The sequence below is a fragment of the Bos indicus x Bos taurus genome, chromosome 3 (assembly GCF_003369695.1).
Source record: "Bos indicus x Bos taurus breed Angus x Brahman F1 hybrid chromosome 3, Bos_hybrid_MaternalHap_v2.0, whole genome shotgun sequence".
NCBI classification, from domain to species: Eukaryota; Metazoa; Chordata; class Mammalia; order Artiodactyla; family Bovidae; genus Bos; species Bos indicus x Bos taurus.
The window spans coordinates 60,400,695-60,417,275 of NC_040078.1; positions in this window are offsets into that span (position 1 = coordinate 60,400,695).

Below are 16,581 nucleotides of genomic sequence, written 5' to 3' on the forward strand. Positions count from 1 at the left end.
GGGAAACAGTGGAAACAGTGTCAGACTTTATTATTTTGGGCTCCAAAATCACTGCAGATGGTGACTGCAGCCATGAAATTAAAAGACACTCCTTGGAAGGAAAGTTACGACCAACCTAGATAGCATATTCAAAAGCAGAGACATTACTTTGCCAGCAAAGGTCTGTCTAGTCAAGGCTATGGTTTTTCCAGTGGTCATGTATGGATGTGAGAGGAGTATATAGTAGGAAGAGGAAAATATAAAATTTTTCTTCAGAAAGTATTCCTGGATTTTCTACAGTTTCATTTTAGTCCGAATGATGAGAGGTATATAATTCAGTTGCCAAGAGGCAGGACTCAGGAGTCGAACTGTCAGTATTTGAATCCCAATTCTACTGTCTCCTAATGGCCTGACTTTGAGTAAGTTCCTTAACAGTGTTTCTCATTTTTCTTGTCTGTAAAATGGGGATGATAACGATAGGTTCGATAGGGTGTTTATGAAGATTGATGTGTGTATTTCTGAAGTCATCAAAGAGAAAGATAAAGTCTTATTTTCATTGCTTATGATAGATTACCTTCAAAATAGGTGCTTGGAGGTCAGGCTTTTATTTTATTTAGTAAATACCTTATTGATTTGATGCAGTTTCAAAAGTTATTTTTATTGTATGGTTCCAAAATAAATTCTGATTATATGTTGTATTTAAAGCTGATTCTCATGTATCTTCAACCTAATGACTTGTAACAGTGAAAATTGCATTCCCATTGATTGTTCTTTGCAGTGTGATAATTCTTTCTTTCTGTGTTACTGATATGATGATCTTCCTGCTCTTCTGTCAATAATATTAGCAGCAATCTTACATCACTAGATATTCTATTCTGAAGTTTAAATGATAGAGAGACAACTCTTGCTGCTTTAATGGTTATATCTTCTCTAGAATCTTTTCATCTAAAATATGCCCTTGTTATTGGTTTTCATTATGAGGAAATACATGGAAAGATTAATTTAAAAGACAGCATTTCTGTCCTCAGTTTCTGGAACTATTTATCAATTCCATAGCTCTGCTGTCATTCTTAGTGACATTGTTAGAGCTACTTAACTGAACTATTGCTCAATTAGTCTCTTCATTATTTATATGTAATCATTAATTAATTAATATTATATTCTTTTCAATAAAATAGTCACTGTGAGGTATAATATCATCAAACAGATGCTGGGGGAAGAGGCAGAACTGGAATTATAATAATCAATCAAACTTCCACTTGATAATCCTCCCTACACAGTGAGCTGTACCTAAAGCAGGCACAGGCTACCAGACCATGCAGTGTGAGTTCCTGGCATTTCCTTTGACATCTGTGAGCTACAGAAGACTGATACTTCAGAAGTTAAGTTTTCTTATCTCATAGATGGGCTTCTCTGGTGGCTCAGTGGTAAAGAATCTGCCTGCCATTGCAGGGGTCTCAGCTTCTATCCCTGGGTTGGGAAGATCCCCTGGAGAAGGAAATGGCAACCCACTCCAGTATTTTTAGCTGGGAAATCCCATGGATAGAAGAGCCTGGCGGACTACTGTCCATGGGATCACAGAGAGTCCAGCGCAACTTAAAAACTAAACAATAGAACAACAACTTTATAGACTGAAGGTCCTGCTCTACAGTTTTAAACACCATAACAGTTCTTGAGGTTATTTCTGTAAACTTATGGGTATGTCTTCTAAGGGAAAGGACAGCTCTTAAAAATCCCTGAGTGTTGCCTTCCAAAGATGAGAAACTCAATCAGCAGATGAGGGGCTTGGCTGATGGAACACCATTCTCAAGTCTTTGTCAAACAAACTTTGGCCTGTATCTTTGATGTCTTCATTTACGTGATTGAACATCTACTTTATTCTGTTTCATATTTAAAATACAAAAGCACATAAAATGTCTTTTCACTTTGGTTGAGTGTGGTATTTTGGTAAGTTAAATTTCCCAAAGGTTATTGAGCTGTATTTGGCTAATGCAGGTTAAAGTATGACTAGAGTGCCTCTCTGAAAAGACTCTTGGTTTGGAAGAGTAGAAATGGTAATTGTGAAGTTTCTATTCTAATAATAAAATTCTATATGTTGCTTGAGTTTTAAGTGAATTAAAGAGAGAAGAAAATATGCTTGGTTATTCCAAGATTCTATAATTTAATTTAGCATTATTTTCACTTTTACAGTGTCTAGTAGGTAAACTTACCCTGACAGGTTCCTTATTCAGTATTTATACTCATTGCAGTTAGGAAAATTTTTGTTTTGTGTCAATTTGTTAATTGTATATCAGCTGTCATTGACCAATGGAAAAGATGGTTGTGGCGTGCTCTTCAGCAATTCTAGTGATATGCTGGTAAATACATAGAAAAATGGAACCGTCATTATAGTGTTTGCCAGTTTCTGCAGTGGAAATACTTCCACGTGACAGATTTCTAATATCAAAATTATGTCAGTGAACATGAAATTGCGACATTACGTTCACAGTTAACTTTTGCAAGCTGGTAATAGTTGGCTCTGGGGCTTCCCTGGTGACTCAGTGTTAAAGGATCCCTCTCCAATGCAGGAGACATGGGTTTGATCCTTGGGATGGGAAGATACCTTGGAGAAGGAAATGGCAACTCAGTATTCTTGCCGCGGAAATACCATGGACAGAGGAGCCAGGCAGGCTAATACCCATGGGGTCACAAAAGGGTCAGACACAACTTAGCATCTAAACAACAACAACAATAGTTGGCTCCAGCAGATCACTGGCTCTGGTTTTAAAATTGGTAATCAGTTGTTTTTTTTTATTTGTTTGTTTTTTATACCAATCAATTGGACTTTTTGCTACCACTTGTGCTTATACAGTAAGTTTTCTTTTCAAATGGGCCATAATTTATTTCTGCAAATATGTAAATGGATGGAGCACTTAGGAGCTAGCAAATACTTTCACCTTTCACTAAATCAGATTTTCAAAGTACAATTTCTTAAGTAGTTCGTACCCTCCTGTTCATTTTCTTTGGTACTCTGTTTATTACAAAGTGAAATTTCCTGGGAGTCCATAAATGAAAATGTTTGTGTGCTCCAACTGGCTTTTAATTCATGTCAATTTAGAAACTCAGAATTATTTAAAGTAGTCCTAGCTGTTCTAAGGTTAGCAATTAGCACTTCAATTTGTGCAAATGGTACTGAAAATGCTGTTTCAAAATAAACTGTTTCTCTTAACAAGAAAACCTTTTTTAAAAGTTTTAAAAAATCAGTGGCAATCAATTTGAACAGTACCACTTTTTCGCCAAGAGAGAGCAACATAAGCACATTTTACAAAAATACATTAAGTGGCCATTTTACATTGTAAGTGGTAGAATCATGTCCGTGCTTTACTTAGGAATCTATTACTTTACCTGCCTCTAAACATGATGGATGAGGTCCGGTGATTAGTTAGGGTTATGGCAGTTGATGAGTTTTATAGAGATCGTATTTAGCCTTCAAATATTTTCTATGCACAATATGTTTCTTCATTATGATTTCATTTATCATCCATGTTTGAGTTTCTGAATATTGACATTGTTTGTCTGGTCAGAAATAATTTTCAACATGTATTTGCTCCATCTGATTTAATGACACTAAGTAAAACTGTAAGAGTTTTACATGTGTGGATGGTGGATTTTTAATGTTTATATTGTTTGAAAATAATGAAGGTGTATAATATCTGACTTTAAGATAACTGGTATATCTGGAAATTTTCCTCAGGGAGATTTTAGTACTATTAAATGGAATGGCAACTCTGAATACAAACAATTGACACTTGACCAAAAAGTGGAACTTTCAAAGAATTAATTGTGATTAACTTTAATTGGAAATTTTGCTGGATTTTGTGGCTTAAAGTCTTGCCGTAAATATTTTAGGGACACTATTTCCTCTTAAGGTTTTCATACTTGAGTAAGACAGTGTCTTTAGGTTGCAGTAACTAAATATTAAACGTATATTGCTTCCATATAACAGCAGAAGAACCTGCAAAACCTATCAGTTAAAATTCGATAAGCACAAATCTTAAAAATGTCAGTGACAAATGATTTATTATACTTATTAAATTCATGTTTTATGGATCTTTAGATACTTGTCAACCTCTGGGGGGCATTTACCAGGGTGAGGGCAGAAGCAGAAAAAAAAAAAAAGGTCATGGCTACAAATAAATGCATCAGTTCTTTGTTTTTAGGAAAGTTATTTTCATGTGATTTTAAATTTAGGAAAATTCAGAAAAAAAATACACTCAAAGCATTTATTTATATAAGACTTACTTTTAGAAGTCTTTGTAGGAAGAAGCTTGTGGATTTTACAGATTCTGTGTAAATATTTGCATGCTTTCTGTAGCTTGCTGTTGGGACTGTTGACAGGCATGTGTTAGGAATGTTAATGCCACGAGGAGGCATTGCCCTGTGTCACTGTGCCCTTGAGGTCTGGTACTGCTCTTGTCCTTTCGTACTTAATTTTGAAAAAACAGTAATTATATTTAACATTCTGGGACTAACTCTATACTACATATAGTTACCTCAGAATATAACAAATTTCATGTATTCAGTGAGTCATTTACTTTTTAAAAGATATACATAAAAATATCCCTAGATCATGTATATATGTACATACACATACGCACAATACTTATAACTGCAAAATCCCTATTTTAAAGCTGTAGCTTAGGAATTATTCTGCACATTTAAAAATATTTTACTTCAGAGTTCTTTATATAGAAAATTCCCCTAAAGAATTTACAATACAAATTAAAAGAATAAAATTTTGACTTGCAGACCCATCAATCAGTCAATCAATCAAAAAACTATTAATAGAACACACACTATGTTCCAGGCAGTCTGATAAGTACTGGAGATTCAAGGTAAAATATCTCTGCCAGTGGAAGGACAGCCCACCAAAGTCAAAGTCCTTAAAAAGTACAAGGTATGTTTAAGGAACAGAGAAAGGCTGTGACAAGAGGCAGGGATTGACCCGTGAAGGTCATGAAGGGCAGTGCAGATGAGAATGCAGAAAAAGGAACTAGTCACACGGGCTATACAGGCACGGTGTGGAGGCTGGATATTTATTATTAAGTTCCATGAAAAGCCACTGGATGCTTTTAAGCAGAAAAGTGAGGTGCTAGTGTACCTTCGAAGAAAGATCATTCTTACTGCTTTGTAGATGACATTATAGGATAGAAAGAGTGAACATAGGAAGGACATTTGGGAAGCTGCTAATGTTAGTAGCTTTCATTAGGATGAAAGAGAAGATGAAGATAAAGAAAACAGGAGAAATCTAAAATATTTGGGATGTAGAGCAGTAAGACTTGCTGGTGTTGGGAGTCAGTAAAGGGAAAGAATCAAGGATGGTTTTAGATTGTTTTGACTTGAACACCTGAGTGTATGGTTTATTGACATTTACTGACATGAAGAGGAAAGGTTTGTGGGGGACTGGGGAATTTAGAATTTATTTTTAACATGTGAGATTTGATATTCAAGTGGAATTATTAAGAAGATTGTTGTATATAAAAATAGCTACTATTTTCCTATCCATTTTCAAATGAGAGAACTGAGGCACACAAAGGTTAAGCAACTAACCCAAGATAACTCAGTTTAGTTTAGTCAGTGGATCTAGGATTACAATCCAGGAAGTCCGGCTCAAAGTCTACTCTGTGAGCCACTTTTCTGTCATTTTGGTGGTCAGAGTTGGAGATATTTAAAACCATGGTGTTAGAATAAATTCACTTTGGAAATGAAGGCAGATAGAGAGTAGAAAGACTCATAACCTGAATACTCCTGTAGTAGAGGTAGGGCAGGAGATAAGAAGATAGCAAGGGAGACTGAAAAAGAGCAGCCACTGAGATCTAAGGAAAACCAGGAGTAGGAAGGGTCATAAGTGCCAAGAGGAGAAATTGTTTCAAGGAGATGAAAGTTGCATAGACAATGGGGAGTGAGATGAGCAGAGAGGTGAACTGGTCAACATGGGGCTGTCTCTGACCTTCACAAGCGCTGTTTCAATAGAGTGGTTGGAAAGGAAGCTAGTTTAAATTAGATTTACTATATTATGGGAAGTACAATACCTTCAAGGAATTAAGAATTAAGAGGGCATATCCTGTTGCTACATATGTGTAATATGGATAGTGAATTTCATTCTGTTTGGGGCAATAATGTGGAGAGCGTGGGCTCTGGAGTCTGATAGACCTGAGTATTAATTCTAAATCTAATACTTGTTCTGTCATCTTAAGCCTTTTACAAGAGTTTTTAAGCCTCTTTTTATCTTAAGCTTCTCTGAGCCTCTTTGTTTATCTGTAGCATTTGTTTCATGCAATTCTTGGAAGAGGCTCTGCTGGTTACCTCCTTGCTTTGCCTTTTGTAAAATGCTATTCCCTTTACTTGAAATCTGTCAAAATCTCCACCAGCCCCTAACGTCCTCATTACTAACTGCCTTTGTCCTTTATGTTAAGGCTTATATGCATTTCTAAAGTCAAAATCTCTATGCTTCTAGTAAATTGTGTGACAATTAATTAAAATAAGGTTCCTGTCTTTTCATTTTGTATCTCTAAATCCCTATCTGATTGTGTGGCATAGAGTATATATTCCAAATATTTCAACTGAATTGAATCATTTTAGTCCCATGGTGTGAGTTGAGCATGAAGCCAGTAAGGATTTAGTCCCATGGTGTGAGTTGAGCATGAAGCCAGTAAGGACTGTTGGGCAAGGAGAGCCGAGAGAACTGGCGCTACACAGATGCACTAGGCCGTGGTGAAGTGGTACAATCCATTTTCAGTTTAAAGTCCAAATGCAGACATGTGACCAAAGAGCTTTCAAACTTCTCCCATCACACAACATAGAGAGAAGGCAGCTGTCAGAACAAAAGATCGAAGGTCCCCGCAGAGAGAAGTCAGACATGCTTGTTGTGCAGCGTTAGAGAGACAGGGAGCTGCAGCGGTTTACAGCTGTGGCCAGGAGTGCATAAAGTGGATCGGAGGAGCCGAAGTTTTCAAGAGAAACCAGTTGATAATATATTCAGTCAGTACTCTGGACCTAAGACTAGGGTAAGGCTTCATAATAAACAGTCCCCAAATAAGAATGAAAAAGGTGCACAATCTAATTTTTTGAAATCTGGAGTTTCACAAGATAGGGTGTAATTAATGTACATGTAAACTTGATCTCATTTTGTATGTGTCAGTTAATTATCTAAAGGCACAAAATACAGTGAAATGGTGATTGAGCCAGGTTTATTCTTACGTTATTTTCTAGGTATGACAGTATTTTTCTTCTTGTTCAAAATCTATACATTTCCTGATTTCTTTTATAGGCATTTCTTACTGCTCTCAAATTAAATACCTTTATTCTGGCCCACATACTAAGAACATGAAAGAAATGAGGTTAGGTCTAATGAAAATCATGGAGTGAGAAATTTGTTATCAGACAATGGGTAGAAATGAGAAATGAAGGTAATCATCCTCTATTATTTATGAGTTTTTATTATTATCATTATATTTCATAAGAAATTATTCTGAGGATATAATCCAAGCATCTAAATATGAAAACCTCAAAGTTGTTAACTCAGAGGGTAGAAAACCTACTTTTCTGTTGAGTTCTACTGACTTGTATAGGGAGAAATTTATCTAAGGGCTGGGCTGTGCTGTGCTGTGCTGTGCTTAGTTGCTCAGTTGTGTCTGACTCTTTGCAACCGCAAGGACTGTAGCCTGCCAGGCTCCTCTGTCCATGGAATTCTCCAGGCTAGAATACTGGAGTGGGTAGACTTTCCCTTTTCCAGGGGATCTTCCCAACCCAGGGATCGAACCCAGGTCTCCCACATTGCAGGCAGATTCTTTACCACCTGAGCCACCAGGGAAGCCCAAGAGTACTGGAGTGAGTAGCATATCCCTTCTCCAGGGGATCTTTCTAACCAAGGGATAGAACCAGGGTCCCCTGCATTGCAGGTGGATTCTTCACCAGCTGAGCTACCAGGGAAGCCCCCAACCTAAGGGCTATCTAAGTGGTAAAGAGACATTTTAAGTGTAAAAATTAAGATTTGCGATTAGGGAACACAAAAATCTAGCAAATTTAACAAAAATAAAATAAAATACACTTTGACTTTACTCACTAAGTAAAGAAGAAGAAATATAAAGAAGTCTGAGGTGAAAGGAGGGGGAAGACCAGAAAAAGAAATAAACCTCTGACAATCATGAGGACAACCACCGAGAGAGGGAGGGAGAATCAGATTTCACCTCAAACACAGCAACGCAAGTATGAATGAAAGGTTTAACAGGCACACCCCATTTATCTAGATAAATTGAACAGAAAAAAAGAAGAGAACACTATATAAATACACGAAATAAAGGAGATTATGAACTCCCTAAAGGCAAGGCTTGTTTCTCGTTCATCTTTGTGTCTTCAGTTCCTAGCACACCAAAGTAAGTTCTTAGTAAATGTTTGTTAAAATGTTAAAAAAAGAAGAAAACAAATTTTTATTGAGCAATATCTCACCTTGTAGCCTACAAAGATACTTTGCAACTATAGGTATGAATAGAATATATAAACTGTAGTCACTCATCCAAGAGCTGTAAGAGATTTGTTGAATATTGAAGGTTTTTTCATTATGCTTTAGCTTATCGATTTGGAAAGCAATGGAAGGAGTTGTGACCTATAATTGTTGAGGTCAGTACTGACAGATTCTGAAATGGTCAATACAAATAGATTTCAAAAGATCCCGAAAAAATTTCCAAGTGAAATGAGATATTTGCTTGTGAATATCTAGAGAAATGTGGGATGTACTATGAACACTTTCTGCTGCTACTGCTAAGTCGCTTCAGTCGTGTCCGACTCTGTGCAACCCCATAGACGGCAGCCCATCAGGCTCCCCTGTCCCTGGGATTCTCCAGGCAAGAACACTGGAGTGGGTTGCCATTTCCTTCTCCAATGCATGAAAGTGAAAAGTGAAAGTGAAGTTGCTCAGTCGTGTCCGACTCTTCGTGACGCCATGGACTGCAGCCTACCAGGCTCCTCCATCCATGCAATTTTCCAGGCAAGAGTACTGGAGCGGGGTGCCATTGCCTTCTCCAATGTGGCCTGATAAATTTTAGCGATTTAATTTTGAAAACTGATTATTACTGAATTAAATATAGAGCATCTTTAAGTACCTGTGTTGATTTGACTTTAGAATGCCTCATAGTTATACCACCTCTGCATATCCTCCTTCTTCTCTTATCAAGTTTTTTATAAGAAACTTATCTGACATACTTAGAGTTTTTAGAAAATAATAAACTAGTCTTGTTATACTACTCTTCATATTTGAGACCTTGGGAGAAAGTACTTTGAAGGCCCATTATCCAGGAAAGCCCACTTCCCCACATAGTTTAGTTGTGAAAGTTGTCACAATAGCTAGTGTGACAATCTGTGGTAAGACGGAAACTTACCTTGCAGTATTCTGCTTTTTTTAGGTTGTCAGGTTTTATTGTTGATGTTGTGTTTCCCCCTAGGTAAACCTTGATATGTTTAGACCTTATCCTAAGAGAAACAATGATAACGATGGTGTTTTGGCATGGAGGCTACTAAGGGCATGGGTGAGATTAACACTCAAGACAACCCATGTACAGAAGCTGGGGGCAGGTAGCCCTTCCTGCTGCTGTCACATCACCACACTAAGACCCCAGTCTCTGTTGGAGACTCTCAAGTGACCTGAGCTTCCAGAGCATCAGTGGGAGGAGGTGGACTGTCCATAAAGGATGATTCAGATAGGGCTGAACAGATAGGCATGATAATCAGGTGATAAGCAGATTGCAGTGAATAGTAAATTCCTGGATGTAATAAAAGAGCAGCCAATAGAATTTCTTAGCATCAGTGATGTGTAGTGGTCCACTGGATGCTCTTAGAATGGACATGGGACAAGAGACAGTTTTCTATGCCTTGAAGAAAATGGCAACCCACTCCAGTATTCATGCCTGGAAAATTCCATGGACTGAGCAGCCTGGCAAGCTACAGTCTATGGGGTTGCAAAGACTTGGACACGACTGAGCGGTTTCACCTCATGGTGCTGATAACATGTACCTTTTGCTCTGGCAAAGACTGGGCAATTTCAGGGTGCATTTTGTTTTTCCTCTAGGCTCAGGTCTCTGTCTTGAGCCTCAGGGACCTCTTTCCTTAGTCACATCCTCTTTCATTATTGTCTCTCCTCTTCCAGCCCCCTGAATCTTTATCTCCTCTGGAGTGCAGTAACCTGACTCACTTTTGGTCTTTCTAATTAGTGTTTATGGCATAAACTTTATGTCCCAAGTTCTTTCAGTGCTTTGCCTTTTTATTTCTTACCCAATTCCCCAAACCATGCTTTTGAATTAAAAAAAAAAAGTCTCTTTCTTGCAAAAAAAAAAGTCTGGTTCTTGTGAGGAAGAGCTTTATCATTCACAATTATTTCTGCTATCAGTTTCACAAATCTTTAAAATTTAAAAACTGAGGACTGACTGTTTCCCTTCTCTCTCTCTTCTCATGTTATAACAATACTGATCTCCCAGAGACAAAAAAAGACTATTCATTATTGAGTGATGGTTCATCAAGATTTTGTGGGCTTACAGAGCCACCTATGAAGGCAGAAGTGGTAGCATTAAGGCAGGCCTCTGCTCCCATCAGTCAGTGTCACACAAATAAGTATTTTTCATAGAGCAGGTTCTCCATGTAATCAGGATACAGGTGCTTAGATGGGACACGTGTGTGTGTGTGTGTGTGTGTGTGTGTGAATCATAAGAAATTAAGTGGAGAGTGCCCATATCATCCTGGGAGTCTGAAGTACCCACAAATGACCCCAGCAAAAAAACTGACATGTGAATATACAAATAGCATATAAAGCATTAGGGACAGCCAGTACAGAACTATAAGCATCATTGCCTAAATAACAATATTTTGTCCCTTTTTTTGGACATATCTCTCCCTGCTCTAATTCTAGAAAAGCCACAGTAGATGGCAGGAGAGAGAGGAGAAGAACAGATCATGTCCAGCTTTTCTATTATAGATCCTGAACTCAGGTTGGGTCTGATCATGCTAGGAAGAGAAGAAAAGTTTTGAATAAGATGTGAGATTAAAGTTTCACATTTAACAGAAGCTTTTATTACCTGGAAGTGAGTCATAATTACTGAAATTGGACTGATTTTTTTTTATACTGAAAATGACTGGAAAGTTACGCGAGCTGCTTGAAAAGTCATTCAGGTATGGGAGAGGGGAATCTGACATGTTGAAAGGCAGTGGTAGGAGGAAAAATACAGCTGCTTCCTGTTTCTACTCATTATGTTCAACCCTTTCAATAGACTGGTTACACATCTATCGATTCTCATGTAGTCATAAAATGACTAATAGCAACCCACACTACATCCCAAATGTGAGAGTCAAAAGATGGAGGATCCCAGGCAGAGCATAGAGAGACAGATTCCTCAACTCACGTGAACAGAGAGAGACGCAGCAGCTCACATCCATGTCTAGTGCATCTATGCATAGAACGCTCACTCTCCTCCTTGTTTTCTTCAAGCCCCAGCCTGAATTCATTAACATTTTTCTTTTACTTTCCTGTTCATCCTATGTTTTCTATTTCTTTTTCAGGATCATCCTCACCATCCCCTAGGGCTGACCTTGTCTTTGACACCTTTCACAGCTTCATCATTCCTGTTTAACAGGCAACAAGCCTATAAATTTACCTGTGCAACAGCCCTCAAAACTCCTCTGGTTTAAGACTTTACTGCTTCTGAATTGAACCATTTATTGATTTATTCACAAGTGTAGGAAGGCCTCTGATAAAGCACCTAGCTAGAAAGAAATACTACTAGTTCTCTGGGCCCTCATAGTTGAGAGAGCGATGGACTTGTGAGTAAATCGTTGCAATGCAGTGTGGTGAGTGTGATAGTGGAGACACAGTCCAGCTGCTATGAAGTCTGGTGAGGGGAAGAGCAACCTACTTAGCGGAATGGAGAAGACTCACCAGGGGAGGGGCATCAGAATTGGTCTTTAAGGGTGAAATACAGAGACGTGAAAAGAAAGGGGGAAAGTCAGGCAGCAGGAAGGCATCAAGTAGAGGGATACCACGAAAGACAATGAGAACTGCCAGTAGTTCTTTACAGCTGGAGCCAGAGAGGGCCTTGGGAAGACAGAGATGGGGCTAAAGAGAGACAGTTTACCATTTTACATTATTCCTTTAGAACGGATTCCCAGGAACAAAATGATATTAGTATGTCTTCTGGGAGAGAAGGGGAGCACAGGACATTGCAACAGAGGCTGAATGGCCTTTAGGAAACGTTGGGAGGATGTGTGGGTGGGTATGTGCGTATGTGTGGGGGGAGTGTGTGTATGTGTGTGCACGTTTGTGTTGGAAGCAGGTAAAAGGTGGGTTAGAGGTCTGCTTTTGGCTAAATAAGTATATACCATGTCTTTTGTTTAATAGGCAGCAGGGAGTCATCAGGGGTGTTAAGTAGGGTGGTGAGGAGTATACATACAATTTAGGAACATGATTCCAGCAGTAGCAAGAAAGTGAAGCAGAGGGTATTGCTGTCATCTAGGTGAGGAGTAACGAGGACATGAGGTGGACAACGAGGATGGGTAAGAAAAGAAGAGACAGACTGAATGAGAGGACATTGAAAGCAGTGGCTCCCAACTTGGCTGTGTATCAGATCACCCATGGATTATTATAGCTATGGATTCAAAGGCTGTACCCTGGGCCACCTCAGTTAGAATTTCTTAAAACTGAGGACTAACCAAATTTGTGAACAACGGCACTGATTGGTCTGCCTCTGTCTTCTCTCCTACTTCGTTTTGCTAGTAGCTCTGATCCTGTCTAACTACCTAGTTACTCTGAACATCTACCAGCTACTGTTAGTGCTCCGCTACAAGTCCCTTCTCTGCCCCTTTACCTTCTCTGCCTCATTACCTTCTTCTGGAATATTCCATATCCTACTTCCCTGTGTGCCCATCCTTGGAGAACCATCTCAATTGAAATTTATCATGTAAAGCTTACCCACATCCCTCTTCTTGCCTCCCCCAGTGAATGAGATGATAATCCTGTGAAGCTTTACCTTCCCTCAAGCTCCAGAATAGTTTACCTATAATTCACAGATAAAACCATCACTTTTTACCATGCAGTAAAGTTATATATGAATATATCTCATCTCTTTGATCAGGCTGTGAACTCCTTAGGTAAGGGATTGTATCCGGCATATGATAGGTGCTCAGTAGATAATAGCTAAGTTAATATTGGTAATCATTTTTACTAGCTTAAGAATATATGACCCCCCTGCTTCTCAATGGGGGGAAGACATAACTTTTAGAAGATACAAAACAGTTTCAGTTGTCTTCCTGTTTGATCAGTATCTTTAAAATTTGGCACAGTTGAGGAATATATTTTATAACATTAAGATCTAAATATATAAATCTATTCATTCCTTTATTTTAAATAGGAATTAATTCCTTTTTAAAGAAAAACTGCAATCTTTCAATTGCAAAATTCTCAAAAATGACTCCCATAATTCTGTTTTAAAAAGCAGAGGAGAATCTCAGAAAAACAAACATAGTCAGGTAACTGCACCCACATTACTGTGACATATTACAGCTCTCTAGGAAGCCGATATTAGACAGCTTTGCTATTTTCCAGCAGGCATCTTTATATTTTTTCCATGTATACTAAGTACCTTCCTTAAGGTTTACTGGAAAACTAAATTTTTTTCTAGTAAATTATGAGCAATATGGATGAATGGACATGTAGTATTTCATTTTTGCCTCATTATGCCTTAGATTTGGGATCTCCAGTTTTGTAAATGATAGCTATGATATATCAGGCCATCTTTACACATGCTCATGCTTGAATGCATCCTGCTTCTCCTCCCATATGGAACAATGTCAATCATTGATGTACAGCTGTTGTTAAGATACATCCTATGTCTACTGAAAATAACCCGTAAGTATTTGTTATGAAATAATGCATAAGATTGCAGGAAAACACAGGAGAAAAGGTCTTGGCTTAAAAAATGGAAACAAGCAAGCAAAAATAAAAATAAAAATAAACCCATTGGCATATTTTCAGGTAGAGGGAGACAGGAAGTATTGCCTTTTCTCATGGCTCCAAGTTCCCCTTGCAGCTCCGGCTACTCCCTGGGTGACCGAGACTTTTGCCATCATCCTCCTGAACCTCAGTTTCGTCATTTGTTTGTAATTCTTGGAGTTGTGAGGAACAACAAATAAAAATGCCTTGAAAGTGTTTCACAAGCCTACAGTACTCTGTAAATGCTTAATGGTAATAATATACAGTAGGGCATCTTCCCTTGAAAACAGCAGGAGCATTTCCTTACATAATGACCTGACAGATGGGTTATGGTATCTAATCCCCTTAAACCCCCAAAGCTCTTTGATAGTGGATGTTGTAAAAGGCCAGATTAGAGCGCATGCTGCTCTTTTATTGAGCCCTTTCTTTCAGTGTCTATGCCATATTCAATTGCTTCCTTCTCTAAGTACATTCCATGTTAACCTACTACCTGCAGGAACAATTAGGAACAGAAATAGAGACTAAAGGACAGTGCACTCCAGTAGGAAAAATTAGTTAATGCTTGTTGTCCCCAGTATTAAAAATCCACTTTGGCCTTCACATGGGGCTTTTATCGAAGGTTTCTGCCCTCCTAATTCCTGACTATTAATCTCAAGCTGTGGGTATTTGTGAATGTTGAACACAGGCTGTGTGTGCGTGTGTGTGTGTGTGTGTGTGAGATAGTCCTAAGTGGTGAGAATGGAGCTATAGTGATATTAATTCTAAACCAGTGAGGCTTACAGAAATCACAGGCAGTTTAGGATATTTGTAACATTAATGGAAGAGCTGGAGTTTTCAATCTGTTCAAAATGAGAAAAGGGTGATTACCAGTTATTTTGCTGAAACCTTAATTCAGCTCTTGAACCTGCATTGGACCAAGAAGTTTTTTATGTTTCCTCTTTATGCAGTGCCTGTCTTTTGAAAACCCTTTGTGACAATCCCTTAACTCAAATTCATCATCCTCCCTTAGTGACAAACTTTTCTTTGTATGCTAGAAGTGTAAATTGTGAAATCACCCAAAAGAAAAAAGAGGAGTGATAGTAGCTTGTGTGTGTGTGTGTGTGTGTGTGTGTGTGTGTGTGTGTGTGTGTTTGGCAGTTGAGTATCTGCCAGCACTGGATTAAACATTTTAAATGCACTATCTCTTTTAATTTGAGGTATTTAAAGAGATCAGGATGATTGCTCATAACCCTTTCTGAAGAGCCCCTGCACTTAAGGCTGACTCCACCTCATCTCCCCTTCTTAAGAATGCCACTTCTATGTTCGGGTCTTCTTTCCCTGCATTTTCATGCACTCCTTCTTTTGTGAATCACGGAACAAAAGTGCTGAAATATCAGCCGACTTCATACAAACAGCATTACTTAGACCCAATATTCCCTTCCTGCTCCATTTTTTTTTTTTCTGAGTCTCTTTATAGCAGAACTTCCCAAAAGAGTTATTCCTACTTGGTATCTCAAATTCTCTTTTCCTATTCTGTTTCTCATCCTCTTTATTTCTCTCTCTCCCTCTTTATAACTCTCACTTTTTTTCTTATTGATATATATATATATCTATATCTGAATATTCCCCAACCCAATAGGCAATCACCATTTTTATTTTTCATAGCCATATTTGTTCTATCTGTTCTGGATTTCATGGAATAATAAAGTATGTGTTCAGCTTTTTTTGGCTCAGCATAAGACATTTGAAATTCATCCAATTGTTGCTTGTATCAATAATCCATTCTTTTTGGTTACTGCTGAATATTAACCCATGGTATGAAAATACCATGGCTGTTTGTTGTTTTTACTGTATTTTCTTGTTGAGATTTTTCATTGTTTCCATTTTTTGGCTAATATGAATAAGGTCCCTACAAACATTCTTGTATAAGTGTTTGTCTTGGCATATGCCATTATTTCTATTAGGTAAATATCTAGAATAGGAACTGCTAGGTAATCAGAGTAAATGCATGTTTCACTGTATAAGAAACTGGTAGTTTTGAAAGTGGTTGTAGCATTTTTATACTCCTGCCAGCATAGTATATGAGAGCTCCAGTTACTACACATTCCCACCAACATATGATTTTGTCAGTATTTTAATTTAAGCCATTTTTAAAAAGTGTGTGTAAGATGGTACCACATTCTGGTTTAAATTTGCATTTCTCTGATGAGCAGTTTTTGTGTGCTTATTGGCCATTTGTGTATCTTTTTTGTAAATTGTCTGTTAAAATCTTTTGCCCATTTGAAAAAATTGGGTCATTTTTCTTTTTATTATTGATTGTAGTAGTTTCTTTTATACTCTGTATACAAATCCTTTGTTCAGTGTATACACTATAGGAGTTCCTTGCAGTCCACTGATCTGCCTTTTTATTTGTTTAAATGATATATTTTGTTAAGCATGAGTCTTCAATATTGATGATGTCTACTCAATATTTTCTTTTATGGTTAATGATTTTTGGTACCTTATTTAAGAAATCTTTGTATACCACAGATGATTAAAATATTCTTTATCTTTTCTTCTCCAAGTTTTACAAGTTTCGTTTTTACATTTAGTTTACATCTCAAATTAGTTTTTGT